This window comes from Hippocampus zosterae, chromosome 21 (genome assembly GCF_025434085.1).
Source record: "Hippocampus zosterae strain Florida chromosome 21, ASM2543408v3, whole genome shotgun sequence".
NCBI classification, from domain to species: Eukaryota; Metazoa; Chordata; class Actinopteri; order Syngnathiformes; family Syngnathidae; genus Hippocampus; species Hippocampus zosterae.
In genome coordinates, this window is record NC_067471.1 from 6,327,773 (window position 1) to 6,353,857 (window position 26,085).

Sequence of the window (26,085 nt, forward strand, 5' to 3'; positions counted from 1 at the left end):
CGCTCTATGCTAAATGGATTACAATGCTAATCTCCGCTATCACATTAGCATGACACAATGGGTCTCCGCTGCCGGGCTGACTTCATTTTTTTTTTTTGTTTGCCGGAGAGTGGTTGGGGAAGGTGACGGATCTATTTGGCTCCCTGATTGACGCCCACTCATGTATGACTCACACAAAAACAAGAAGGCATCTCATTCCGGGCCTTTAGAGACTAAAAAGTGCAGAACGTGTGACACCAAAGTACAAAAAAAACGGACAAACGACACCACGATGGGAATAATAATAATACCGCGGCCAGACTGTGTGTTTCATCTCACGCTCAGCGGGTCTACCAGACGGTGCTACGCAGTCGGGGAAGCCATTCCGGTGCGAAAAACCCACGGGATTACCCGCTCGCTGCGTCGACATTTTGCTAGCGAGCGCCACAAAAGGCACATTGAAAACTTTCATCGGACTCTGCGCGGAATCAATTTGTCGCGGGGCTCCGGCGAACCGAACAATAACCCCGCAGAGCGACTGCCGCGCTCGCTCGGCAACGGAATCCGGATTCCGAGAGGGTATAGCGGGGCCCTGTGAAGCGGTGCGCTAAGCGTGTGGTACAATGGCGGCTAAACGCCTCCGCATTTGGAAGGCATCCGGAATGAAGTGCTGAGTAAAGTGTCACTGTGCTCTGACCCGAGCTGCGTGGGACGGACGGCAATGTCATCCAAGGTCACGCCCCCATCTTCCGGAATACGGGCGTACGCGACATGCTAGCAGGAACTCCAAACGGATAAAGCGCAAATCGCACAAGTGTTGAGAACATCCTCTGGTTATGACAGCAGTCAGTTTTGGCAGCAGCTAAGCCTCCTACCGCCCCCCCCAAAAAACATCTGATGACTCATTCCGAGCATCTTTTGTCACTCAGGTAGACGACAGGGAGGCCCGCCGACTGCGAAGGAGACGGGAAAAGGGGGAAACACACGGCCGCCGCGTAATGACGACGTGTCTCTTCACGCGCTCAGTTCATTCCGACAGCGATACAATGGCGACGGTCTGATTGCCAGAATTTGTCCGGCTCAATAAAAATACGTGACGGGTGAAGAGAAAAAATAAAAAATAAATAGCCTGGATCCATTTCACAGCGTCAATCATCCGCTGGAACAAAAACGCCGTTCTACTGCCTACGTGGAGCTTCAGGGCAAGATGGACCCCGTGGCTGATTTGACATTAATCCGACGGTAATAGCGTCGACGTGTCGCGGTATTGCTCCGGAGGAATAAAAACCGGATGCGGCGCTTTAGGCTGGGAGGTCTACGGAGCAAACGTTGCAGGTTTTGCTCGACGCCGGTCGGAACAAGGCGGAACTGCGTCGTGGAGCGTTTCCGCAAGTCATCAAAGAAAATCCATTTTCGAACCGCTTGATCCTCAATAGGGTCGCGAGGGGTGCTGGAGCCTATCCCAGCCGTCTTCGGGCAGTAGGCGGGGGACACCCTGAATCGGTTGCCAGCCAATCACAGGGCACACAGAGACGAACAACCATCCACGCTCACACTCACACCTAGGGACAATTTAGAGTGTTCAATCAGCCTGCCACGCATATTTTTGGAATGCGGGAGGAAACCGGAGCACCCGGAGAAAACCCACGCAGGCCCGGGGAGAACATGCAAACTCCACACAGGGAGGCCGGAGCTGGAATCGAACCCGGTACCTCTGCACTGTGAAGCCGACGTGCTAACCACTGAACTACCGGATCAAAGAAAATGTGACCTTAAAAAGAAATAAATCGAGGTCGGCGAAATTCAAACAGGCGGTTGGACGTGAATCGACGCTCGCCGAACTCCGGATTTCCTTCACCTCTCATCTGGGATCTGACACCAAGCCGGCGAGAGCTGCGGGGGGACCCCCGGCTTGTTGACTGACCGCCGTGGCATTCAAGGCGTGCTAGCAGTTAGCACCGCGGGGTCCACGCGGTCTGCTAATCTAACCCTCCTGCGCCCCCCCCCCCCCCCCCCCCCGCTGTGCAGAAAAGCAACCAGGGTGTTACCGTGAGGGCTGATGGTGTCGGACGTGAAAGGGGACATGTGTCTGGAGGCTTCCCGACTGGTTTTAGTTTTTATTTTTTCCCTCGGCCTAGCCCTCCCTTCGCTCCACAGAGGTGAGTGGCAGGTCTGCCCGTTATTGCTGCCTCGGAGCCACGGGAGTAGGTAGGGGGGCGGGGAGAAGGGGGGGGGGGTTCACAGCTCTCCGTCGGGCTCGTCTATCTACTTCTAGGTGTTAGTTTGACTGGACCACCCGCAGGTGCAAGGAAAGAATTCTCGACTTTGACGATTCGGACAAATGTTATGCGCTTCCAACTCCGAGGGAGGAATTTGCGGGATTCCGTTTCTGTTCCAGGAGGATTGCGCCTGCGCTCCATCAACCTTGTTCCAGTTTGCTATGAAGCAACTTGAGACACCTTTCGCGCCTTGTTGTCGAATTAAGCGACAACAGCCGTCGTGACTTATGAAGTTCGTCATTCTGAGGCGGCGCTAACTTACGAGTAAATTTATACGCGGGAAGATGCGCCGTTCTTCCACGTTGGTAGCATCCTGCCTCCAGAGCCGCCATTTTGGTAACGAGAGCGGGCTCGGATTTTCTTTTGAACTCGACGCCGTGACCCGTGATGACCTGGAGGCGCACATTTGGCGGAATAGGAACGGGAATCTTGTCTGAACTGAACCTCCTTTGGTGATGGGCTTTGATCACAACCCCCACCCCCCTCCCTCCCCAATACCCATCCTCACATAACGATGTCCCTCCATCGGTTTACCTCCCATCAGAGGATCAATCGCTCGCTCACTCAGACAGGACGCAGAGTCTGTCTCGGCCTGATAATGACCTATTGACATCCCGCCGCGTAAGGCTAGGTGGGAGGGGAGGGGGTGACTTTTGGGGGTGTGTGTGTGAATAATAGATGGGGAGGCGAAAGCCCAGACACCGTCTGAGAGCAGCCTGGATCTTGTTACCACACACCGCCACCAGGACAACTGAAGACACCCGTACACACATGCAGGGGTGTAAAATGCGGGTGACCTTTGCGCACCAATTTCGAAAACCGCGTTCATGGTTTTAGTATCACCCGCATTTTTTTGTTGTTGTTTTTTTTTTTTTATGGAACATACCTGAACGTTAGCTCCACTTGTACACCCGTACACACATGCAGGGGTGTAAAATGAGGGTGACCTTTGCGCACCAATTTCGAAAACCGTGTTCACGGTTTTAGTATCACCCGCATTTTTTGTTGTTTTTTTTACATGGAACATACCTGAATGTAAGCTCCACTTGCACACCCGTACACACATGCAGGGGTGTAAAATGTGGGTGACCTTTGTGCACCAATTTCGAAAACCGCGTTCATGGTTTTGGTATCACCCGCATTTTTTTGTTGTTGTTGTTTTTTTTTTTTTACATGGAACATACCTGAACGTTAGCTCCACTTGCACACCCGTACACACATGCAGGGGTGTAAAATGTGGGTGACCTTTGTGCACCAATTTCGAAAACCGTGTTCATGGTTTTAGTATCACCCGCATTTTTTATTTCATTTTTTTACATGGAACATACCCGAACGTAAGCTCCACTTGCACAATGTAAGTCCGCACGCACTTTTCTAACGCTGCCATTTGTTTTGGGGGTCCGGCGGTACTTAACGCGGTGGCTTGTGTGCGCTGAGCTCGCCCCCCCAAACCCCCCACCCGCAGCTACCGAATGCCTCGCCTGTGCAAATTTGTTTCTCAGCACGCGGGTGATTTATGACTTTGCCTCCAAAGTTTTCTAATTAAAACGAGAAGCCCCTCGTAGGCAATTCCTCAGAGATAAGCAGGTGTGGTGGATGCCTGTGTTCTCCGTGCGGAATATCCCCCCGACGCCTGCCCCGAGGCCACTTGATTCGTCTTTGTATTCTTTCCTCACGCCCACCGGCCCGCTTTTTCTCCGTTATTAAACAGACTGGCACGCCGCTTGGACCGTTTCCGAGCCCTTTCCCCTACTGGGGTATGAAATTGCATCGCTGGCAGAGAGTGAGGGAAATACGGGAAATTTTTATTTTATTTTTAAAAAAACAAGAGGAGTGACTGCGGTAAAGCCCCCTAAAGGCATGTGTTGATTCACTGAGCGCAAAAACAATAGAAGAAAAATAATAATAAATCACCAGCGAGGCAAATAATTGGGACGCATTCAACGCTTGAAAAGGCATTCCGCAAATGACCCCCCCCCCTCGACTAAAATTAGCGGCGAGTTCTCAAGGGGGTCGAATTTAAGTTTCACGCACCCGCGCATGACACCGCAGTTTGGTGTTGTTATCTTATCTCGTCGCAAAGTCCGAAAAATACATCAAAAGAGCCTGCGGGAGTGCGACGGCTGATACCGCGAACGGCCGCGATCAATTCCCCCCCCCCCAAAAAAAAGCTCATAAAAGATGGAATGTAAAGAATAATCAGATTTCAAGTGAGTGCCAAAAAGAGCCGCAGGCATTGCTGAAGCTTCCTGTCTTTGCGGCCTCCATTTTGGATCCTGGCATGTAAACTACCACAATGACAGCAGGCGCCGACGGGAATTGCGACGCCCTCCCCCCGCGGGGGAGCGAAAGGGGGGGGGGGGTCTGTAAGCCTCGCTAACGCTCCGAGACAGATAAAAGTTCATTCTTTCTCGAGGAGAGACACGCACACGGAAGAGAAAGAAGTCTAAGAGGATATTCCGTGAATGGGGACTGTCAGCTGGCGTTGTGCAGAAATCCTCTTAAGATACTCCAAAAATTTCAATTAGGTAGTGGAAGCGCTCCGTTGGGGTGCGCCGCGCTCGTTGCGGCGCCACGAGTACGAGGTGAACGAGGAGGGGATTTGTCACGCCGGCGACAGGCCCGCTCCACCTACATTATGATTTAAAGAAGTCCCCCCCTTTTCAAACAATCCCTTGTTTTCTGACAAAGTCGCCCAAAAACTTCACGCCGTCGTTGCCGTCCTCTCACCTGACGCCACCCCGACCGAACCCCGCTTCCCTTTACTCCGGGCCCAGCTTCTCAGGCCGCTTTCATCCTCCCCAGGTTAGATTACCGCAAAGCGCTGCCTGTCTGCCAGCATTCCTGAAAGCTTTTCATCTCAGATTCGATTCATCTGGGCTGGGGGAGGGGGGGTGGGTGGTGGGGGGGTGGGGGCGAGGAAACGGAGTGAGCCAGGGAAAGAGAGAGCTTCCAGAACCCTTCCATCGGCTAACCCGGGTGGCGGAGGCGCGCGGCCGTACAGGGGCTAGCAAAGCGGGCTTTCCGCCATTTGCTAGCCCATTTGCTAGCACGTTTCAATCCGGATCGACTCTGGCGGAATCCAAACGAGAAAAATTCAAGCGACAAACGTCCTGAAAATGCAAGTCGGAAAAGACACAATCGCATTCAGATGCGTTGATGGTTTTCGTAAATAGGCAATTAGTTATTTGAAGTCCTTCTGTGAGTTACGTCAAGAGCCTCGTGACTCGATTGGTGATCCGGTAACGAGGGCACGCACCCCTAAAGTGATATTTATGGACCCGAGAGTCTTTCCCGACCCGGATCACCCCTTTCATCTTCCTGCCGTCGCCGCTTTATGGATGTACAGCCTCAGCATTGGCGTCGGGAAAAGATAACACTTTGTTAGCTTGCGCGGCGCAAGCTAACATCTGCGGATTTGGATGAAAATCAAATTACAGGCTCCGGTTTTTATTTGGTTTTTTTTTAGATGCCCGAACGACGCTAAACCCGCAGAGCCAACATGTAACAATCTCGTTGGCGAACGACCGCGCTCGTGGATCGCAAATGAACATTCGTCACATTATTAAGTCTAATACGGTTGCGCCGTGTGCGGTCTCTTGATGAGGCAGCCAATTATGTTATTGCACAGCTGTGTTTTGCCGCAATTTTCCTCGTTTTTACTTTCATTTGCTTTGCTCAGCTGGACAAAAAAAAATAATACAATCGTTTCCAGCTACGTACGATACCACGCGTTCTTGACTTCCCGCCATCACAAAGCAGGTGATGAGGACTCTCGGACTGGAACAGGTGTGAGGATTAGCTTTTCTATCCGCCTGCAGCTTTTTAGCATTTTAATGAGGCGGTATGGGGTCACGCGTGGTCCAAGTGTGTCTGGGTGTGGGGGAGGACACCGCGAGGCAGTGTTGGGGGGGTTCACGGAATCTTTTTATAAGACGCCACAGAGAGTCAAGTGAGACGGGTGTGTATGTGGAAAATACGCGGGTGCGGTAAATACCATGATTTGGTGTGGTTATCCCCCCACGCCCCTACCCAACTCAGGATAAAAGAGCAATTTTGGCCTTTCCTATGGGCTAGTCCTCCAAAGCCGCGGCGGTATGCTGTCTGATAACAGAGCGGGCATACGTGGATTAAGGCTCTATTGAAGGAACTGTAATTACCTGCTGATGTGAATATTATTATTAGCACTACCGGACAAAAAAAAAATCACCATTTTCTTTTCAAAAAAAGGTTAAGCCAGAAGTCGCTAAACGGCCTCACCTCACTTTGACAAAAGACAGTTAATATCGCGGCGGTCGATCATGCGATCCTATTGTTGTCTCGCGCCAATTGAAGGCTACTCGGCTAAGATTGTGGTCCGCAATCTGCTTTTTGTTGGTTTTGTCTTTTGTTTTGTCTTATGGTGTTTGTTGTCCCTAGCGTGGACCCGACGTGGACTATTTTTAGCATTTAGGCCACGACATTCTGTCGGTAATTGACTGTCGCTGCTGGACAGCTTGTGGGTTTGTTTGGTGTTTTTTTTTGGCGTCTGTAAATGGGCAGCATTTTTCACAGCCTAGTTTCTGTTTAGCAGAGATGCCGGCGCTGTTGGATAGATTGCGTTTGTGAGGCTGGATGGATGACTCGTGGAGCCGAGGATGAGGAGGGAGGGAACGTTTGGAACGGCGAGTCGCCGCTTGGAATTGAAACGGATTTACATTGGACAGGAGAAGTGAACCGATCTCGTTTTGTTTTTTTGTTTCTTCTTGTGTAGTTTCAAACGTACCATTTTCGGATCTCGCGCAGACATCCGACGACCTCGGATGCAGAGGGTGATTGATTTTTCGCTCAATTCTGATTCAACCGAGCGAAGCTGGTCGCCGCTGACCAGAAAACACTGCCTCTAGTGGCCGCTCGCTGCACGCACACACAATACCGCATTATTACGATTCATTCCATCTTGCGTACATATGTTTGTTGTCCGGCCTGCTTTGCATTCCTCGCCTCCATTGAAAAGCAAGACTTGTGTGCGCGGGGCGTGATTAATTGCTCATGTTTGTAATTAGAGTCGGCGCGACGCACGGCTGGGCCGCTTTTGTTTTGCCCGTTGCGCGTAAAAAAACAAAAACAAACAAAAAATGATTACAAGCGTATTATCACAGCTACCCTCGGTTCGCCAGGTTAATTCTGATTATGTCCACGCGTGTCGTTGACGTCATGATGCGGAGAGGTATATAAAATTTCCGGTGTCGTTTTTCGACCAACGTATTTGTTGTTGCACAAAATCCACTTCGCACTCGGAATTGGGCGACATTGAGCAGCGAGTCAACCAGGCAAGCCATTGAAAATTGTTCAATAAGCCACTTAGCTTGGTCTCTGTGCAAATGAATGAGAGGCAGAGCGGGTGAGCGGCGCTTTCACTTATCTTTGCTTCTTCGCCTGGCAGGGAAGGTCGCTAATGAATCCGTTGTGTACGCGTGCATGTGTGTGCGTTTGTATTTTTTTTTTTTTTTTTTTGCCTGACTGAAATATCGAATTCCCACAACGACAAGCGCACACTTCAAACTCGGCCTAAAATTCCATCTGATTAACACCCGCCGTCACCACTCTCTTCTTAAATTTGGCCTCCTGCTGCTTTTATTCCAAGAAACATCAAACCAAACTTTTTTTTTTTTTTTTTTCCAAGAAAGTTTTCATGCATGTCACTGAGCGTTCGTATCGGGGTCAAAATGCCGCTTCATGAATTCCGAACCGGATGAAACGTTAAGCTCGACGCTGAGCGGGAAGCAGACAAGTGTGCGAATTTTTTTTTTTTTCGCAGGGCGGACAGACACCCCGATCCCAGAAAAGGAGGAGTGAGTCCCTCTGGGGCCCTTCTTGCTCTTTCTCACATCCCCTCTGTTGCTACACGGTTGGGATAACCTCGAGTTGCCATGGCAACAAAGACTTGCCGCTGCGGCGGCGCAAAGACTACAGATGGAGAAGGTAGTGGGAATAAAAGGAAAGAGTGGAAAGAAGCGCACGCCGAGCGAAAGTACAAGGAGAGCGACATCAAGTAGCCCCCCCCACCCAAAAAAAAAAATCATCCGCACTTGAAAAATCAATATCGACTCGTCCTACTTCTTCCACTTTGCCGAAAACTCTCTCAGTAGTTTTTATTTCCCTCCTCGCTCAGTCCGACTCGGTTTTTTTTCTTTCTTTCTCACTGTCCGTGCACGATGAATTAATAATGACCCGGGTTGGCGAGTCCACAGTGGCGACGGAATGGTAATTATGAAAATGTCAATCTCGGTTACGCCGGGAGAATGAAAGAGTGGCCATTAACGCCGCCGACATTTTGCACTTTGTTGGGAAGACGAGAGCTAATTTGGCGACGAGGGTGGAAGGCTTAAGGTTTTCCGTCACACTTTGGACCTGGAGCGGGTCGGCCGGTCCCTCGGCGCGATCGACGAAATACTTTTGACACTATTTGCGGCCGGGAATACTTTGGATGCTTGGAACATGAAGAAAATTGCTCTCCATCTATAATATACACGCGTCTATAGATTCAATCAGACAACCCGGAGCTGTCACATTGATGTAGCAATCTGACCCGAGCAGGTCCAGACTACCGAAACTTACATCAGCCCGATAATGACGTTCATAAAGGGATTTATATTGACTGTCACGGAGTGCAGAGATTCTTATCTGGAAGGTCCAGATGCACACGTAAACACAGATGCCTGGTCTCATTCATCTTCACAATTTATGCTTCCAATCCCTCCGGACCCCCCTCCCCCAACCACCTCCCAACCCTCCCCCCCTAGCTCGCTCACTCCCTGTGATCTCGCCGACTGATTCTGGTTGTGATCTTCGGTGGTATTGGGTGACATGAGGAAATCACACCGATAGCATCACATTGAGGAAGCCCCCCCCAACCCCGCCCCCATCGCCTGCCCTTACACACGGCGGCCACCAAAAAAAAAATCAAAACCGCCCACATGGATACAAAGACATTTTCCGACATTGTCGAACGCCGGACTTAATGATGCCAAATCTTTAGCTTTAGTCCGAGACCAACGCACTGCACAGATGGTTGAAATCTTCGTACTCGATTAAAACGAGTAATGGCGCTTTAAGCAAAATTTTGGGCCGAAACTGAAGCTCCGGCATCGTCTCCTTCGCTGCATTTACGTGACACGCTCGGTAATAAAGTGGTTAATTACGACAGCCGTCGCCTGAGTGTACACGCAATAAAGTTTGACGGCAAAGTGGAAGGTGGGAATGAAGAGGCGCGGGACATATTTATTAACAAAACCCATTAGTGTAAAAAAAAAACTAAAACGGAAGCGAAACAAACGGCAAATGCTTGGCACTCGCTTGAGTGTCAAAATGCTTGCTTACGGGGGGGGGGGGGGGGGGGGGGGTTATCAGCGAGCGTTATCGGTGCGCCACTCAAGGTCGCCTCGCTCGGCTTTAATTAACGGGCGCCGCCAGAGGGAGGCTCCACTGATACACCGAATTCCGAGCGCACCGTTGCGGGTTGTCTGCAGCACAAATGCGCCGGTGATAAATCACACTAATCCGGGGTACTCTTTGCACTTCATGTGCTGCATAAATCAGCTGGAGCTAAAAATATCCCCCACCCCCCCCTAATCCATTGCTGACTACTCGATGGCAGCACAATATTGGTTTGGACGATGTCTATTTGACTGAAGAAAACTGAAACAGGAAGTAGATTATTTCAGATCACTCGAGTTTTTGCTCAAGCTTACTGAATGCCAATCCTGTTGAATCCTGCTTTTTCTGCCTACAGAAACTTTTTGGCGGCCCGGTAGTCCAGTGGTTAGCACGTCGGCTTCACAGTGCAGAGGTACCGGGTTCGATTCCAGCTCCGGCCTCCCTGTGTGGAGTTTGCATGCTCTCCCCGGGCCTGCGTGGGTTTTCTCCGGGTGCTCTGGTTTCCTACCACATTCCAAAAATATGCATGGCAGGCTGATTGAACACTCTAAATTGTCCCTAGGTGTGAGTGTGAGTGCGAATGGTTGTTCGTCTCTGTGTGCCCTGCGATTGGCTGGCAACCGATTCAGGGTGTCCCCCGCCTACTGCCCGGAGACAGCTGGGATAGGCTCCAGCAACCCCCGCGACCCTAGTGAGGATCAAGCGGTACAGAAGATGAATGAATGAATGAATGCTAAAGAATGGAAAACGATTTTTTTATTCTGAGATTTTATTTTTCTGCTGAATGAAGAGAGTCCATACTTTATTTAGGTAGCACTAGAACCAAATATTCTGTGGGTCTCGCGAGATCAGTCAAAATCCAGTAAAACACAGGGATTGAGGATTGTCCCAGATTTCACAATTCCGGGTTTGGGACAAAAAATTCCGTCTCTTAGCTGCGCCACATCTCAACAGGCCGACTAGCTAACAATTAGCCAATTCACGGCCAGCTACAAACATCGGCTCACCACTGGCAACTCTTCTTCATTGCCACCCACGTCACTCACCGGCACCACACATTTCGGTGTGGCGGGAATTTCAACATATCATCTGATATGCGCGACACCCAGAGTTTGTCAGTTTATGTAACACGGTGCAAATTGGGAATAACAAAAGGCAGTTCAACAGGATGTCAAGTAAATAATTCAAACATGCCGCTTTGTACACGGTTGTCAACACGGCGGCAGATCTTAGCATAAATCTTCCCTTAACCCGTTTTCTATTTGCCTCTGACCTACACTGCTGCTCCCTCGCCTTTTTCCCCTCTCCCCGTTGTGTGACTGCGAAGACATATGTACAAACACAACCAATTAGAAGTCAACTCCGGCGAAAACTTGCAGCTCAAGCCTCTGGTTAACAAAATAATGAAGAGAGCGTGAAAAGAGAGAGAAGAATGTAAACATGACAACCCCCCCAAAAAAACGGAACTAAAGAGAATAACAAAAGAGCTACGACAACTTGCAGACTCAAAGGGGACCATGGCGTGACTGCAATGCAGTTTTTACCACTCGGCTACACAGCGCAAAATGAGACCAAAGGAATGGGGGGGGGGGGGGGGAGAAAAGGGGAGCGACGATGCCTCCAGTGCCCGTGACAGTCCGCCGGATGATTTATGGCCAACATTGTCTCGTGGTGTAATTGGCCGCCGGCTCACTCGCTTGCTATTTCGGCTACTTTGTCTTCTCGTTGGGTGTGGGAATGAGAGCGCGATGGAAGCAGAGGTGTCTGTGGATGGACGCAACACAAAATGTCTCGGAGGGAAGTTGCGCAGGGTATTACGCAAGAGGAGCAAAGCTAAAAATATTGACCCGGCCTCTGTTGGGCTTCATAAATGATGTTCTCGGGGCATCATCATCATCTGTATGTGTCTCATATTCATGCAAATGGTTTCACAGCTTTTTCGGCCATAAAGTCGTACTACACATAAAGTGACGAGAATCACACTAAAATGATGACAAAATGAGAAAATTAGAAAACATGAACTGAAGTAACGAGACCAAAACTGGATCGAGACACGTTTTCCAAACGTGTGTTCTTCCCGCATTTTTTTGCTTTGAGCTAATAACTCGTTCGCTTTGTTGTGCTAGCATTGTTGCGGAATTGAAACTGTTTGACATTTTGCGATATTCGGCGTCTGGAGACAGGCGGCGTAACTTTTTACCAAAACTGTAGCGTAACACTGGCACGGCAGTTTATTTATTCGCTTGAAAAATGAGTCGACCGCGCGCATGCTAACTTGCTAACATTAGCAGGACAATTGCTTTTTTTTCTTAACCTTTCTCCTGTAACTTGATATCTTTTAACCAGCAATTTTCAACGAACGGGATCCAAACACAGGCGAAACAAGATTTGGCGGAAGTCCTGAGTTGAGATTTTCCTTTTGGGGGGGCTGCGAAGTGACGCGGAGAGAGCGAGAGACGCACTTCAAACGGACGTCGTGTGTCTTTTATCTTCCCATTCAAGCGGCGCCTACACGAAAGAGATGGAAGGGGAAGATGACAGCAAATTGGTCCATCATCAACCCATTAAAATGACCGTTAGCGGGAGTCATTTGCACTCGCTTGGGTGGCGGGGGGGGGGGGGCTACCTGTTACAATAGTCACATGCCCCTCCGGCGGCCATTTTTACGACGAGCCTGCCATGTCTGAAGCAGGTGTTCCATTCAAAGACATTGTTTCTGCTCAGTATGACTAAACCAGTAACTTCTCGTCGACACACACACACACACACACACATACACGAAGGCCTCCGGGAAGGGGGCGGAGCATGTGTCAACGCATTCGAGCGATAACAAAGAAAGAAAAGAAGCAAAGTTGCTGCACTAATGCTTTGCTCGACTGAGTGACACATACGCTCCTGCCCTCGGGAGTAGTTGGGTGGTGGTGGTGGTGGTGGAGTGGGGGTGGGGGGTGGGGGGGGGGGTAACAGTGAGAATTAAACATGTTGAGACACATTTGACCTAACTGCAAACTAAAGCAGTGAAAGGCACGCACACAAGGAAAATCACGAGCAGCCCGGGGGTACCGATCCTCTCAACCGTTTCCCCATCGGGGGCGATTTCCACTCCTTGCATCAGCGACGCCGTTTGATGACATCACAGGCTTGGAGATTGACGCAGACAGCCGCATAATAGATTCCTCCCGTAAAACCCAATTGGCCGGAACATTTTAGGAAGTGATGGAATAGCCGCCAATTAGCTTTTAAACAACTTTCCTTACAGTGTACGGGAAGAATATATTCGACAGTAGCAGATGTCGAGGTCAACAAAGGCAGCCAATGAAAAGAAAACCCGCACAAAAGACAGAAGAGTTCCCGTCCAAACGTCTGTCTCCGTAACAATAAAAGCGGAGACAAACTTTGCGCCGGCGAAACAGGTGCGGATGAATATTCATGGCCGGGGTTGGGGGTGGAGGGGTGCCGCATCCAACCGCAATTGTGCGAGGGAGTGAGTGTTTTGTTGAGCATGTGTCTGGATATCTGTGTGCTTGGCGTGGGTGGCCAAAAATTTCCAAAATTTAAAAAAATAAAGCGCTTTGTGAACGGGAAAAACAAGAGTGACTGCGCTCGTGAATATTCATGACTCGTAAATAACAGCAGGGAAGAACAAGCGACGGGGTCAAGTCAATCAACGGGATGAACGGCGGGTAGGATGTGGGAATGGTGCTCGATTGCAGGTTTGGAGAAGGCGGGTGGGGGGGGGGGGAATAAATAACTTGATCGAAAATGACAAAGTCCCAACACAAGAAGTGGAGAAGAGCAAAGTGGCCTCCCCCCAAAAGAAATGACAGTGATTCGCGCGAGGAGAGTCAAAAATACATTATTGATGCACTCCTGTTTCGCCTCCAATCAACTGTGATTGGACTCGTCTTGCGTCAAGTGGGCAGACAGCGGCGACACGTTACGGAAAATCCGAGGAACGCCCTCGCCGTTGATTGCCATCTGAGTTCCAAACAGAGCAATCCGGCTGCGAAAGTACTTTGGAGTCAATTCGAACGACGCCAACCGCCTCTCGTGTCACAACGCGGACGCCGCGTTGACACGTCGAGGTCAGCCGACCTCGTGTGACAGCGTTTAACGGGGGTGGAGGGAGAAATGGCGAGTCAGCAAACGCCCCGCCGCGCATCGCAATCGCGTTTGAAGCGGCCGCATCGTTGACGAGTGAAAATAGACGGCGGCAAAAATAGGCCGGGTGGCTTTTACGGGACGGCGCATGTTAGCTAACTGTCGAATCCGTCCGACCTGCTGCGCTATCGCCTTTCCTCCAGGTGAGCGGCACTCGCGCCGCCCACGCATCTCATCTGACTAAATTAGCATGCATTAGCCTCCCACGTTTGCAGTTAAATTGCGCGTGAGGCTGACAGAGTGCGCCCAAGGTGGCGGAAATGGGGGGGAGGGGGGGGGGGGGTGGCTCGCAAGAAGTTTTCTCCACCAATTGCTTAGCGGAAGCCATTCAAAAGCCAGGCTGCCCGAAGCCGCCGCTATTGTTAAGCCGTGTCTTGAGCAAGCAACGCGTTATCGCCGGCTACCAGTCTCATTACAGTCGTCACTGAATAAACACACTTTGGAAAACAATGTCCCCACACTGCTCCTTAGTCACACAGTCCTCACTGAATAAACACACTTTGGAAAACAATGTCCCCACACTGCTCCTTAGTCACACGGCTAGAATGCAAGAAAATCTGATTGTATTATTTTGCCTGTAAGGGGCGTGGGAACAAACAAAACAAAAAAAAAAAACGAGTATGTAGTGAAAAGAAGACCTACCTGGTGTTGAAAGAATCATTTCAACGGCGCCATGAAAGGTGACATGCAAAGAAAGAGAAGATAAGAATTAGAAATAATGGCAGAGCGCACTTCAGCGGGCACAACAAAACAAGCGTAAAAATGTGCAATTGGCAGAGACTGACAGCCACGTGTGTCGAACTCATTCAACTACGTTCTGCGGTGGGGGGGGGGGGGTTTGTTTACACAAAGCCAAAAACGCCACCCACGGGCTGAAATGATCACGTTTGTCAGACTCATCGCGCAAATCGAATTTGCTTCTCCTCGCCCGAATCCTCACGCCGCGTTAACGGTGGTGGCGCATTTGGGCATCGTTTATGCCAGCGCTAGTTAAGCCCGGGGTCGGAAAGATGTGATTCATTAAGCGATGCATCACACTAGGAGTGAGGGAGTGGGGGGGGGGGGGGTAAATTGATGCTTTGTGCTGGCTGATCTTTGGTTTTCTTCCCTCGTGAGGACACGCCGGACGAGCAGCGGCGCGACAGGTTCCAAACTAACTCAACATTTGCAAGATCACGCCGGCGACGTCAAATCTAGCTTAGCACCGTCACTGCGCGTGGCCGCATCAAAGTGTCACATCGTAAAAGAAGCACGGCGAAAGCAAAGAGTCCTCAGGCAAACACGCTAAGCGAAAAGCTTTGTTAGGGGGATTGGGGAGATAAAAGGCCAGAGCGGATCCACCGTGTTGCTCTTCGCGAGCTAGCAAACATTCATTATAGCCCCGGCCTTAGCGAGATGTGTCGCGGCGGCGTCGCCTCCGTCGTCGTGCGTTGTGATGAGTCACCCAAGCGGGAAAGTGAAATCAGGACATAAAAGCTGGTTCAAAGCACCCAAATTGCGCACGGGGGAGTGGAGGGCGGGGGGGGGGGGGGGGTGAGATATAAACACGGCTGCGTCCCGCTACAAATAAGCCGCTCATCCGCGGCGCTAACTCTTCGCCGTTTTGTTCGTCACGGGTTCCGATCACGCTGATTTAAGGCAGATGGATCTCTTTGATTCACTCGGATCGGAGTCACGGTCATGGCGGGATTATTGACTTTCTGGTCGGCCATGACTAACCAAAGGAGCAAGACTAATTGGGATTAGACATTCATCGGTTGTTTCTATGGATGTCGATTGATCAGCAAGACCACTTAAGTCAGATCACTTGGCGTGGAAGTGAAAATCCATACGGACTCCCCCCCCGAAGTACCGGAGGCGTCCACTCGGACTCCTGTACCATTGCGGGTCAAGACCAGACCACTTCCATAGGGAGCCACTTATCACATTTCATATTTGCTCGCGGCGTATGTAGCCACTCCGAGAGTACGCTTCCTTCTTCAAATTAGCATTCCTACCCCGGCAAATGAGATCGGAGTCAAAGAGAGTGCGGGGAAAATAAGAGGGCGCGATGAGAAGGATGGAAATTGTGACGAAGGTTCAACAGATGGGCGTCGTTTCGATGAGACGGCTGACATTTGGGTGCGGAGGGAGGGTGGGGTGGGGGGGTGCGTTCAAGTGGCGCCTTTCGAAAAAGTGAGCAAACAGGAACAAAAGGAAGCGCTCCAGTGCTTTTGCGGAGGCTTTCTCTGTTGAGAAAATCCATTACAATGCAGAACTCACAACACTGTTTCACGCCGGCTAATAAGCGGGTGTAATGGGAGTGTAATGACCTGACAATGGGATGTAATTGGGAGTCATCAGAGCCGGTCTGAGACGAAGAGGATATTTCGAGCTGTGTCATCTCACCTGAGAACTTTCTCCCTCACTCAAACATGCTAACCGTTCGAATCGTTTTATCGCTTCCTCATTTTTTTCTTGGTTCCCCTTTCCACCGGTGTCACTTCAAGTTCCTTTCAGGATCACTTCCCTCCACCTCACACCTTGTCTTTCTTCGTCAGAGCCAGCGACGGCTCCCTGTTTCCTTTCGATTGGTTCGAGATCTGTCTCCCCTCCGCTGTAGGCACCGCACGCATGCGTCTAACCCCATTATTTATTGATTGGCACACGTGTTGGGGGGTGCGGAATAAAGCCGCAGCCTGGGGTCTCCGTGAGGCGGGGGTTGTGGGGGTTACCCGAACGGAATTTCCATAAAAGATATTTAAGACCGGTGAGTCTCTGTATTTCATCCGGCCTGGCTGAAAGACATACCGAAGTGTCATAGGGTATGATGAAAGTACAACCCGGACCTCATGAAATATGGACATCATATAAGAGTGGAAATAAGGGAGAAGGGGTTAAGGGCTTTGGTGTGGGGGTTTTTTTAGGGGCTAACATCTGCATTTTAGGATTTATTCACACGCGGGTAGCCTCCAGTCTAAGGGCCACTCACCATTTCTCCAAACGGTAAAAAGGATCTGCTGATTCAAAGCCAATGTCACTGACAAGAATAGTGCGGGTGTTCTATAATAACCCCGGGAAAGGTCAGAGATGGTTTCTGCAGTCCTTTGTCAGCATTTTTTTTTTTGGACAATGCTGGTCATATGTTTTCATTTGCGTTCCGAATACCCGAACTCGAGCGGGAGCCGCCGCCGCTTTTTCGCGCGGTGCTTCCTCTCTCGTGACTCCATCAATGATCTATCGGCGATCATTTAGCATGGCTGCATGGTTAATCATTCATCACGGCGAAAAACGTCCGCAGTGCAGGAGAGCGTTAGCCAAACCGTTGTAAAGATGGAGAGTCTAGGGTTCCCCCCCTCAGAGGGGAAGCGCCATGGATCATATCGTGAACATTAATCATGCTAGCCTCGGTTCCCATGCAAAGTGCAAACATGCGGAGCTGTCTGCGAGAAAGGGGACTGGTGACCGTGACTGATGGAATCGAAACACAAGCTACTTAACGGCTGTCAAGAAAGTACAGATTTCCACTTGCCCAAATATGGTCGAGTAAGCCGAACAGCGGGAAATGCTAGCTGGTGACGCCAGCGGGGGTTATCAGTGGAGGGTCGTCAGCAAAACCAAAAATAGTCGCAGCGGCGACACAAAACAGCCAAGATTCGAATAGCCGGGACCGCCGGTCACTGGGAAAACCGCTTTGTGAACTGAGGAGGTCTGACCTTGGTACAGATCTGGTCCATACCGAGGTTCCCTGAGGACGCTAACGCATAACAAGTGGTTCACCCAGACGCGTGCCAGTCTACTCGCGTTTGTCTTTCGAAATGTCTGGGTCGTAAACAGCAACAGCTGCGCTCGCTACTAATTAAATACCTGTGCATCTGTCTCGGGGTCCCGAGCGGAACGTCGTGCCGGGTAAAGTGCGGCGGGGCCTTGCGAGCGTTGCGCTCGGGGCGTGCCAAACGTGCCGTTCCTCGCCAATTCCTTCCCTCGGATTTGCTCGATCAACGTGCAATTAGTTTCGACGCCGCGTGCGCACTTTTAATGCGTTGTCGTAAAAGATATGGGCCCACGATGGGTACGAGTAAAGAGGACCCCTTACTGTAATTATGAGGGTCTATAAAACATGAGGAAATAAGGCCGCATCGACAACCGGAGAGGGGGGCGGGGTGGAAACTTTAAATCACATTTGGAAGGAGATAAAAGAACGCCTTGAGTTAGACGCTTCCATTGTGATTCCGACTAAGATGGTGAAAGAGCACTTTGTGGGGACGTCAATGGCGTCCAATGTCCGATTCCGGACGACATCACCTTGCCTCGGGCTGCTTCTGCCTCTCAATCGAGGTCGGATGTCAGGGCACACGGGAGCCCCAAATGCAATCCGTTCGTACACCCGTGTACGCACAAAGCCGCAAAGGGGGGGGTTTGGGGGGGTGGCGGACACACATCCTTTTCGCTCGTCACGCCCCGAAGCGACGATACTTGACCCTCTCTTTCCATATTTACTGGTCGCTGCCGGCGTCAACAACGAGCTGTCTATCCTCCGAAATTTGGCACAGTAACACGCTAAGATCTCGTCTCTCGTCAAGCCTTCGTGTCTCGGAGACACAAAGGCGGCCTTGTCCTTCCCTTCGCCCGCTCGTCATATTTTTCCAGAGTTTCAATGGAATATTAAACAACCACCACCGTGGCCCGCCGACCACTCACTCTTCCGTAAGACTCCAAACCCGAGTCCAGATTTTGTTCCTGAACTGCTGTAACCCGATAACACGATAAGCCGTCCGCTGTCGTAAACGCTGTGCCCGAAAGGGTTCATCGATAAACTCGATTGGCGTGGCGCTTAGGGGTGAGGGGGGGCGGTCCCTAAAGAAACAGAAGCAATGCTTTGCTATTTAGAGATTAGCCCCCCTTAGAGAGGTTAATGGGCACTTATGAATGCTCTCAAAAGGTCCAGGACTATTACAAACACAGACCAGCTGCTATCTGCTATCCAGGGACAACCCCCCCTACCCCCTCCGCCGCCACACTCCCTTAAGATCCGGGGGTCTGGTGTATTTGAGGGACGGGTAGACGGGAACAAGGAATCATGAAATATGGTGGCTAACGAGTTGGCCAGTTTGCCTTCGGGAGGCTCTTTGCGAGATCTGATTCCATCCTCGGTTCCATTGCGGGCTGTTGTGTATCCTAGACCCCCGTCAATAGCTCCACCCCTTCTCCCAAGAGGTGAGCCCTCCTAAAACATGCATGAGTCTCGGAGCTGCGAATGTGCCATCAGAAGCCTGCAGGGCTTTTCAAAGCTGGTGGAATATCTCAAAGCGGAGAGCATCTTTCCAGGATTTGATCTGAAGCTTTGCTTTTTTTTCCGATACTCCGTTACCGTTCCTTTTTTTTTGCTCGCATGTTTCCTTGCATAAATCAGCCCTCAGGCCTCCACCGACAGTGCAGGGGGTAGTCTTACATCCCACCTGCTCATTGTAATAAATAAAACCCCCTGCACCGATTGCGGGAACGCTCAATTTAATAACCGGGAATTACCCAGGGAAAAAGCTCCAATCTCATCACCCTTCCGAAAATTTAACTTTTGTTCATTTTAGATTTTCATTTAAATAGGACGATAATCCAGGGATGCCATTTGGAAGAGTGGGGAAATTTCGGGCCTTATGAATGTTTGATGAGTCCAAGGCGGGCTTTCAAGGGAAGCGGCAACGAACCGAATTGGCGTGACAAGAAAGCACCTCGGCTGTAGTTTCGAGAAATTTGCTTCAAAAGATGTGTTTGTTTACTCCCTCCCCCCCCACCCGAGTGTCGTCGATCCTTTCCCGTCGTCCTCTCGGCGAATGAAGTTGAGGATCAATGCGGCGTCACGGCTAATGTGCACTGAGGGCAACGCTTCAGAGCGGAAACTGGGTCTCGGTATCGGAGCGTGGCTGACACAAATCACCGTTTGGCAGTAAAAGCGGAACAACAAATGGGGAAGGGCGAGTGGATGAAGAGAGGGAGGACACAGAGACTTGATGGAGGAGAGGACGCCGCGCTAACCGCCGCATTCATCATCAACGCGCGGGGAATGCGGGAAATGAAGCAGACCGGCGGGTGAACGAGGGAGAAGGCGATGAAGACATCCGGAGGAGTTGAAATCGTCTTCCCAACGACTACTTTGTTTTTGTTTATGTCGGCATTCCTCCCATCACCCCGTTCTTCCATTTATGAACAATGATGCTTAGCGACTATTACCGCCGTCCGTCCTCTGTTTTGAAGTGCCGCCTTTATGGTTACCAAATGCACTCACGGTCGTTTTAGGCCCATTGATTGGCCCGATCAATATGCCATATCTTAGTGGTGGGGTAAGTTTGGAGATTCGACATTAGCGCTCACAGATGCTGCCGGCGGTTGTTAGCGGAGACGCTTGCTAGTTCGTTAGGTTAATGGTTCACAGTCGCCTTGCTTCCCGATTGTCTTTTCCTCAAGTGCCCCGTCGTCTTTTGAAGCGTTGCCAAATTCAATTGCAAACTTTTTAAAATATCATCCAGTATACGAACGGACGACAATGAGCTCATCTCCGTTTCGCAATCGGGCTGGAGCAGGTGCCGTGCGGGACGCCGCTCGACCCACCGATAACAGAAGTCATCTCGATTGCGCACGTCCATCACTCGCATCGCGTACTTCGGTAGTCGCATAACTGTGCTGCGCCGTGGTGACGGCGTTTCCTCACTTCGCTAACTCTCTTCGCTAGCGTTTCCTCGCTTCGCTAACTCTCATGGCAGCATAGCACGCGACCCCAAGAATGTCTTCATCTTTTGTTGAGCGACGCAACTTTGCGGGAAGTGAGTAAGCCCGACACGTTTCACAGATGAAAGCAAAATAAAAGCACACATGTAGGGGTGGGGGGGGCGGCAGGGTATGCGTCACCCAAATAGAGACGGCAGTGTATATCGCTAACAGGCAGCGCTAGTCCTCAAGAACCGCGGAAGAAGTGTTTTACAAGCTCAAAGTGCCTGTGGAGCGGCGCACACTTTTGGAGCGGATCAGCGATCCCACTGCGACTTCCATGCAGACTCTTCGGGATATTCTTCCCCACGCCCCCCCCCCCCCCCCCCCACCACCACCACCCTCACGCACACACCGGCAGCAACATATAATAAGGCTGCAATCATCCTCATTTCATCCTGCCCTCACTCCTGTTCCAATTCTGGTACCTACATGCTCCCCGACAACCTCTCCCTATTTTTCTTTTCCAGTCTGCCTTTTCTCTGAAGCCCCGAGCAATTACCTACCAGGACTCTGGAGAGACAACGAGAGATGGAGCGAGGGAGTGTAGTGTAAAACCGGTGAAAGTCTGAAAGGAATCATTACAAAGACGACCTAAAAAAAAAAAAACATTATTTTTTGAGCAAAAGATGCTCAGGAGGGGCATGTCATGGGTGTTGAGAGTAGTTACGTTGGCATTTGGCTGAGAGGAAGCAGAAACTCAAAGAGTGAACAAAAACTAGAAATCGAAATTAACACGTTTTTTAAAAAAAACTTTTCGCTCATGTTTAGGTCCTCAAATACCAAATGTGGCTAAATGTGAAGACGTTCACCATATGTGTGGGAAGAGCAGACCCCCGCCAGCTTCGCTAATCCACCCCCCCCCCACCACCCCCACCAAGGTTGATCCATTTAAATGCACAATGGAGGATTACGTTCTCATCTTACAGTGCAAAATCCGGAAGCTTTAATGCAACCTTGGCACATGCCAGTGGCTCTGCAAGATGGCGCACTATGAAATCGGTCCCCAACTAAGGCCAGTCATGGGCCACGCTGTGTCATGATCCTGTTCCTGCATGCCAGCGGGTTGCAGACGAGGGCTACCCCTTCAGTGTGCACACATGCTGCCTTTTATCATTCGCCGTGTATTTAAGGACCGACAAACTCCCCGAAGTTTGTCGGTCCTTAAATTTTGAACTTATTTTGACCTTGTTGCTGCTCTTGTTCAGGATTTTGTTCCTACCTTGTCGCTATTTGTCTGGTAAAAATATATTTTTGTGACAGCGTTTTGTTTGGGGTCTACGTTTCGAGGATACTTACTGTTATTCGGTTCATTTCGGACTTGACAGGCTGGGTGGAGGCAGGTTGGGACGGTGGAGTGGGGTTGGGCTAAAACCTCCTCTCCAATGTGGAGTGCTTGTCAATTGCTTTTGGCTCGCGGCTAAATCTCCTCACAGACACCTTTTTTTTTCTTCTTCCTCCTCATCTTTTATTCTTCCTTCACTGCACCACATCCAATTCGCACACATCTCAGCCAACTCTTTTGGCCGAGCGGGCAGGTGTGAACGTGTGTCTCCCTCGCCGCGGCCGGCGAGTTGGTTTCGAAAACAATGGCGGACCCTCCTCCGATTGACTAAGCCGCAGCTCAATCCTTCCTTCACTGTCACAAAAAAATCGTAAAAATACCCACATACCCGCCCACCAGGCTCACCCAGACAGTTGCAGAGCGTCTACTCGCTTACATTCGGCCGCCTGATGAAAGCGCTGCTTCTTGGTAATTAAACGACGCGCTTTGTGTCGGCACCCAGCGTCCGCTGGCACGTCGGCGCACCCCTCCCTCTGCTTGCCTTTCAGGAGGCCACAGGTGGCACAATTGGCAGTCATGTGTTCTAATTGTCGGCAACGGTGCCCGGGTGAATACGTAGCGGGGAGCTGGAGCTTGGCGGGGGTACAAGCAGGAGGAGGCGGTGGTAGAACTCTGGAAAGGTAGCGCGGGATGCGACTGGAGCTATCGGCCAGAAGGAACGTTTCACCGAGAATTTGGCAGGGAACAAACAATGCTAAGGAGGAGAAGGCTGCTCCCGTCACGTCCAAATGTTTCCCGCGCTGTTGTTGTTATTCTTTTCCCCAGCACAGAGACGGAAAGTGCGAGGCTCCCCGGGGTTGGGACTCAAGCGGCGCGAGAGCATAAGCAGACGAAGCAGCACCGCCTAGCTCCAGATCACATGACGCCTAAGCGAGAATTCCCTTTATTGGCCTTGTTGCTTGTCATTCCCCCCTCAACCTTCAAATTTGTTTTGGGGGAAACTTTCAGGGACATCGGTTACTCCACTGGACAGCTTATCAGGTTACAGGTTACCATTATTTGCACCTGACCTGATCTGGATTTTGGCCTGTTTTACTGCCACTTCTCCAATCTTCATTCTAGGTTTCTTCCCAACTATATATATATTTTTTATATATATATATATTTTTTCCAAGCTTTTCCTTTCCTGAATGTGGGGTGTAGGGGTCTAGATCTGCCAAAGTTGTATATTTTTGAAAAGTGCGGCTCTGCGAAGCCCTTTGAGACTCGTTTGCGTGTAAGAGCTGCATAAATAAATTTGACTCCACTTAAGAGGTGGATCAAGGCACTCCTGGATGAGTCTTATGCGCAAAAACTTCTCTCCAGTGCTACATACGGAAAAGGGATGCTCAGTCTTAAAAAAGAAATAAATTAATAAATAAAGCGCTCACACACACACACACACACACACACACACACACACGCAGACTACACAATAAGACGACTCCTCACCGCATGCGGTCGCGCGCAATATGTCAGTTTGAATGCACAACAGCATACTCGTGGCTCTCCCGCCAGGCAAGGCAAAGATAGACATCATGTGATTTAAATTGCGAGTCCCGCGTTATGTACCTATGCGGGTGTGTCGTTATCACCAAAGTCGCACGGAGGCAACAGAGTGACGCCACCGCGTCACATGTGGCCATATTGCGACAGCGCGCACCATCGCTGTTATCTGGCAGACTGCACACAACAAGTCATGCTGTGTGCTCTCTTTTACACACATACATGGACACACACACACACACACACATGTCACCCAATCGCTCTCTCAATGAAGAAGATGCTAGGTCATCTCTGTGCAGGTCGCCACGGCAACAGCAAAGGAGTGTAAAAGTGGCGGGGTGCCGGCGTCTCGGGGTTACTTAATCCGTTTATCTTTAAATATTGCCACACCCTTCGGAAACGAGCACGGCATCCTTTGTTTGTATGATGAAGGCGAATGCGTCTTATCCGATCCTTGCAAGGTGAACGCAACGGAATGACGACAGATTTGCGATCGTTTGTTTCTTGAAATGAGATGGATGTTGTTAAGTTTGATTTCAGACTAGAAGACAAAATGAGGCAAATCGTTAGCAAGGTTAGCAAGGTGCCGCTCAAGGTACGACCCTGAGGTAATCACGCTAGGATATGGAAAATGAGTTTGGGATTCGATGAATAAGGCCAAAATCCCCACTCCCGCCCCCCACGCATTTCAAAATCTTACAGAAAGACTTTCCAGAAGACTGGAAGTTGTGATTACAACGATGCTCCTTCAGTACTTTTTGACTCGCGAATCTTGTGACGTTTCCATGTCAAAAGTTCAGCGTCCGTTCACCGTGTGCACATCAGCTGATAGGCGACTCATTTCACCGTCATTCCTAATGACAGCGGAGTTGCAAAGATTGCAACACAAGTGCCTAGCAAATCCTTGTGCGCTCTCAGTTCCGTTGCTCACTCGTCCGACGTCGGATTCGAAATTCATTTTCCTTCATAAATGATAAATGAGATTGGCGTGCTTATCATTAGTGTTGCGCGTTACATTATTAATGGCCGTACAGTGCGCCGTCTTTTAAGTGCGAGCGTGCCTCGACTGCACATATGTGATCACAGTATAAGCTGAACAATTAATCGAATTCATATCGAGATTGCAATGTTTCATTTCAGTCGGTTGGTTTATTTGTGTCGCTACGGTGTATGTATATTTATTTACGTATGTCGTACGAAAAACTTCACTGCAGTTTGAAGTGATAAAGCCATGATTAAAACTAGTGCTGTCAAACGAGAAAAGTATTTAATCGCACTTCAATGTATAAATGTCAGAGTTAACTCATGCGATTAATCACAATGACTCACACATTTTTATCTAGTCTATATTCCCCCCCCCCCCATTTCTCATCAACATGGAATCATGTATCAGTTTTCTTGGTGCAAAATGCAAATATTTACTGAAACAACAATTTCGATTTCGATCTAAATTAATGCCGATAATCACGCGTTACACTGACTGCACTATTCATTCATTCATTCATCTTCCGAGCCGCTTGATCCTCACTAGGGTCACGGGGGTGCTGGAGCCTATCCCAGCTGTCTTCGGGCAGTAGGCGGGGGACACCCTGAATCGGTTGCCAGCCAATCACAGGGCACACAGAGACGAACAACCATGCACGCTCACACTCACACCTAGGGACAATTTAGAGCGTCCAATCAGCCTGCCATGCATGTTTTTGGAACGTGGGAGGAAACCGGAGCACCCGGAGAAAACCCACGCAGGCCCGGGGAGAACATGCAAAGTCCACACAGGGAGGCCGGAGCTGGAATTGAACCCGGTACAGGGGCTTTAGGTAGGGGTGGCTGCTTTAGAGTGCCTCATTGTTGCAAGTTTGCATGCTTTCGGAATGTGGGAGGAAGCCGCACTACCCGGAGAAAACCCACGCAGGTCAGGGGAGAACATGCAAACTCCACACAGGGAGGCCGGAGCTGGAATCGAACCCGGTACCTCTGCACTGTGAAGCCGACGTGCTAACCACTGGACTACCGGGCCGCCCTGACTGCACTAAATAAAACAAAAATAAAGTCAATAAATGAACATTGAATATTGAGAGGTGGGGGGGTGGGGAACGGGTTGAACCCAGCGGTCACTACAGTGGACGGCTTATCGTGTTATCGGGTTACAGGGTGCACGAAAGGCTGAAGATGGGCGTACTGGTACGAGGGACGGCTTTCTCACTATTAGCGTCTTCTATATGGGCTGGGGTCACTTTAATAATCTTCATTAGATTTCCTTCCCGTCCCGGTCGCGAATTAGGACGGCTATAAGGAGGCAGTAATGTTGACGGAGTGCTCGGGATGACGGGGGAGCGGAGTCCGTGCGTCGGAAAGGCGAGAATAAAGCGAACGCTCACAGGGGAGAAGGAGGCGAGACGGAGTGAGGATAAAAGGCCAATATAACCTCCCACGCCCGATGATGCGTCACGCCGTCGCTCGGCGGAGAGTATTCGCGGGGGCGGTTCTTTGAGCGTGCCACGAAGGGCATCCTCATCCTAGGCCTCCAATCATTTGTGAGTAGGTGTTACCTTTACCAGGAAAACACTCATAATTTTCTGATTCTCGTGATTCATCAATATGACGGAAAGAGATTCCCCTTCGGACGGCGAAGGCGAATATGGCCCCATGCGCTCGTCGTCATCGCGGGCGTGCGTC

The 26,085-nt window shown here is 50.3% G+C and overlaps 1 protein-coding gene and 1 long non-coding RNA gene across 2 annotated transcripts in view; both read right to left on the bottom strand.

Moving 5' to 3' along the window:
* Positions 1-26,085, bottom strand: part of plxna4 (plexin A4) — a 98,603-nt gene that overhangs the window by 38,536 nt on the left and 33,982 nt on the right. The gene's annotated exons all lie outside the window — the stretch shown is intronic.
* LOC127593824 (uncharacterized) lies at positions 110-25,218 on the bottom strand. The gene is made up of 2 exons (XR_007960523.1): positions 25,066-25,218; positions 110-1,541 (listed from the first exon to the last, which is right to left on the bottom strand). It is a non-coding gene; the product is annotated as an uncharacterized LOC127593824 (long non-coding RNA).